This window comes from Gadus chalcogrammus, chromosome 14 (assembly GCF_026213295.1).
Source record: "Gadus chalcogrammus isolate NIFS_2021 chromosome 14, NIFS_Gcha_1.0, whole genome shotgun sequence".
NCBI lineage: Eukaryota > Metazoa > Chordata > Actinopteri > Gadiformes > Gadidae > Gadus > Gadus chalcogrammus.
The window spans coordinates 27,060,262-27,063,941 of record NC_079425.1 but is presented as its reverse complement, the minus strand read 5'-3'; the positions used below and the strand labels follow the sequence as shown (position 1 = coordinate 27,063,941).

General features: G+C 52.0%; 1 protein-coding gene across 2 annotated transcripts in view; it reads left to right on the top strand.

Moving 5' to 3' along the window:
• Nucleotides 1-844, top strand: part of LOC130403065 (cGMP-specific 3',5'-cyclic phosphodiesterase alpha-like) — an 8,470-nt gene extending 7,626 nt beyond the window's left edge. The window contains exons 4-5 of one of the 2 annotated variants that reach the window (XR_008904056.1): nt 1-443; nt 567-844. The exon at nt 1-443 is cut by the window's left edge and continues 3,888 nt beyond it. The gene's annotated coding sequence lies outside the window, so the exon portion shown is untranslated. The other variant, XM_056607207.1, reaches the window with a different exon arrangement.
• The last annotated feature ends 2,836 nt before the right edge of the window (nt 845-3,680 follow it).

The following is a 3,680-nucleotide window of genomic DNA, read 5'->3' as shown; positions in this document are numbered from 1 at the left end:
TACAGTGATGCCACTGGTGGCTTTGTATACATTTTGTTCACATAACTCCCTCCCTGCTATTTTGTAGTTCACCAAAACACCCTGAAACAACTTGAGTCTCACATTCTTATGCCACCATACACCAACAGTGCAAGCAGGCCAATGGCAACCAAGCGCGCAGTCCTTCCTCCCTCACTTTAAAAACCACCAGCCGCCACTGAATATATATAGTGGTGGCCCAGCCGCTGAGCAGTGCCCCACATGGCCACGGGGTGGCCACAAAGGCAGGCAAAGGCAGCCAAGGGGTGTGGTTCTGGATGGGAGGTACTACTCAGCTTACCCTGCACAGGTGCGCTGAGTTAGCCCTGCAATCAGAGGGCCTTTTTAACTCCACCAGAACAGGCTGAAGACAGACTGGCTGGAGGAGCGTGTGGAGAGCAGAGACACGTTAGGCCAGTCTCGTGGTAAGAGGCCTGTGGCCAACCCTCTTGATCACTCCAAAACTAATCAATGAAGTTACGTTCAAGTGGAACGAAGAGCTGTTTGTCGGTGTGTGTGAATTGTGTCATGCTGTAACCCGACCGAAGGCCGGCAGCTGAAGAGGAACCCCAACGACTTGAAGAGGAACCCCAACGACTTGAAGAGGAAACCCAAGCCGAGCTAGGGCGAAGAGGTCAGTGGCAGGGACCACAGACCCCATTAAACCTCGGACTATCTTTCTCTCTCTCTCTCTGGCCCCACCCCAGGAAGAGCCAGAAAGGGCACCCTGACGACAGCCGCCAACCCGGTGAAGATTTGAGTTGCCTTTTGTCCCCTCCCTTTTCCCCCTGCACCTTTTTTATAAATAAATGACTTAAATTGATTTCACCGCAACCCCCGCTTCCGCCTGTTCTATTCTGATTGGTGATCCCACTGTTGTACCTCAGAGACCAGGTGCCCACTATATATATATATATATGTGTGTGTGTATATTATCCTTACAACCAAGTCACATTTTATGGTTAAATTTCTTCTGTTTCGAGGTTATGTGGTCTTGTATCACTATGAATCATATTTCTATTCCATATATTATCCAGAATCCGACACGTGTCAGGTGCAGCCGGCCTTCTCCACAGGTGAGCAGCGAGGCGGTGTGACGGGTGTGAACCGACACCCGGCTATTGATCCCTCCTCCCTGGTGGCGCTCTCCGCACGCACTGACATCACACCGGGCTCACACGCCGCGGAGCCCGGACCTGGTCGTGTTCAAACTTGTTATTGATCTGACATCGGTCCTAAAGCGAGGAACGTCCGAGTCATCGGTCCTCTGCCTGATGTTTTACTCTCCTCTTCTTCCTCGGCTCATGAATCAGGCATCATGGCAGCACAGCCTCTCCGTGTTAACAGGAGCCTCTCTGTGTTAACCGCCACGACCGGGCGAGGAAGGCTTTGTTTTGTTTCCATTAGCTGCCTGGCAGGAATATTACTATAGGCCTACTCAAATACTACTACTACTGCTAGTACAACTGCTACTACTAACAGTGGAGGCTTCTCCAGTGAAGAGAGGGAGGAAGATCCTCCTTAAAATTGTTGAGAATAAAAAACATTCACTGACTGAAGATTATGCAAGTAAAAAGTATATTTCTCGCTAGAAATGTTATTAGAAACACATTTAATGGTGAATCTGTCCTAAAACATTGCATTTCTCATTCAGATAATAAAGATTAATATGCTACGGAACCATTTCCCCAAATGCTGGGAGAACATCTCGCCCCCTGTCGGTGCTATTCCTCCATTCGTTTAGATCGGCGGAAGAAAGCGTGTACCCTTCATGCTTTGGTCAGGCAAAGCATGACACTGAACACGCCTTGCGAGTTGGACCAACGTATCTATTTCATACGTTGGTCGTGATACCGGGTTGGAATATTACCGTACATGTTTACCAGGCAATCGAATAACGGCTGCACGCATTCTAACAAACACACGCACACACAGGCGGAGTGGTAATCGGGAGAGTCGGGAGAATTCCCTGTGGGCCGTTAGCGTTTCGGGGCCGCCGGGCTGATTAATGCGGGATATCAATATTAGGTGAGGGGCCAGACTAAGAATGGTTCAAAAATCCTCAATCAATATCGGAAAAAGAGGAGATGTGACCCGGCCCGGAGGAAGCCCGGGGCCCCCGTCTGGAGCCCGGCCCAGACAGAGGGCTCGATGGCGAGCGCCTGGTGACCGGGTTTGCCACGGAGCCCGGTCGGGCACAGCCCGAACAAACTACGTGGCACCCCCCCTCTCTTCATCTCATGGGCCCACCACCTGTGGGAATACCCGTTGGGGTCGGGTGCGCAGCCACATGGGTGGCAGCGAAGGTCAGGGGTCTCGACAGACCAGACCCGGGCGGCAGAAGCTGGCTGTGGGGACGTGGAACGTCACCTCGCTGTGGGGGAAGGAACCGGAGCTTGTGAGAGAGGTGGAGCGCTATCAGTTAGATCTGGTGGGGCTTACCTCCACGCACAGTCTCAGCTCTGGTACGGTACTCCTGGATAAGGGTTGGACTTTATTCTTCTCCGGAGTTGCCAAGGGCGTGAGGCACCGGGCGGCTGTGGGGATACTCATAATTCCCCGGCTGAGCGCCGCGGTGTTGGAGTTTACCCCGGTAGACGAGAGGGTCGCCTCCCTGCGCCTAAGGGTTGTAGGGGGGAAAACTCTGACTGTTGTTTGTGCGTATGCACCAAACAGCAGCTCAGAGTGCTCGGCCTTCTTGGAGACCCTGAATGGAGTCCTGTATGGGGCTCCAGTAGGGGACTCCGTACAGTGGCGAACTTAGCCCTTTGGGGGCTCCAGGCGAACAGTAATTTAGGGGCCCCTGCATCTACCGGTCTATTGTACCTTGCGCGTCGTGATCCCATTCAAAGTGAATGTAGAGACGCGTTGCTGCTTTACTGCCGATGCATTTGCTGCCGAGAAAACGGGCAGCAAAACTTGATTTGACGCGCGGCAGGGCGCGTTCACGTATTTTGCGGCGCGTCAAATGCTGCTCGAGTTGAAATATTTCAACTTTTCGGCAGCAAACGCGTGATGACAGCCAATCAGCGTTCAACAGCGTTGCCACTGAGGCGTTGCCACTGAGTGACATGCCGTAACAGCCAATCATGGTTACTCCTTTGGAGTGACCTAGAGTTCACTACCTGATCCAGAACAAAGCAAACAAAGCGCTAAAATGGAGGAGAAAATTATCATTGCCGTCTCTGCACACCCGGCAATCTTTAACACGACCTTGGTTATTTACCGGGACCGGACGGTCAAGGCCAAGGCTTGGCTGAAGGTCAGCGAGGAGGTCGGGCTAACTGGTAAGTCTTTTTGAATTTACTTTACTTTAAAAGTTACTTTATTCCAGCTATCAATTGGACCAAGCTAGCAGTTAGCATTCAACAGCTCAGTTCGAATTACACACACAGCGCAGGCTTTTTTCTTGTCAAGAGGAGGAATGCCGACGAAGGTGGAAGGTCCTGAGGGACACATACCTCAGGGTGAAACGCAGGGAGAAGGCAGGAAAGAGGAGTGGGTCAGCAGCAGGTCCGTTGAAGAATTGGAAGTACTCTGCAATCCTGTCTTTCCTCGGCCCATTTGTTACTCCGAGGGAGACCAGTAGCAATATGGTGCTGGGGGTCGAGGTAGACAGGATTGCAGAGTACCCAGTCGAGGACCACGGTTCAGAGGCAGCA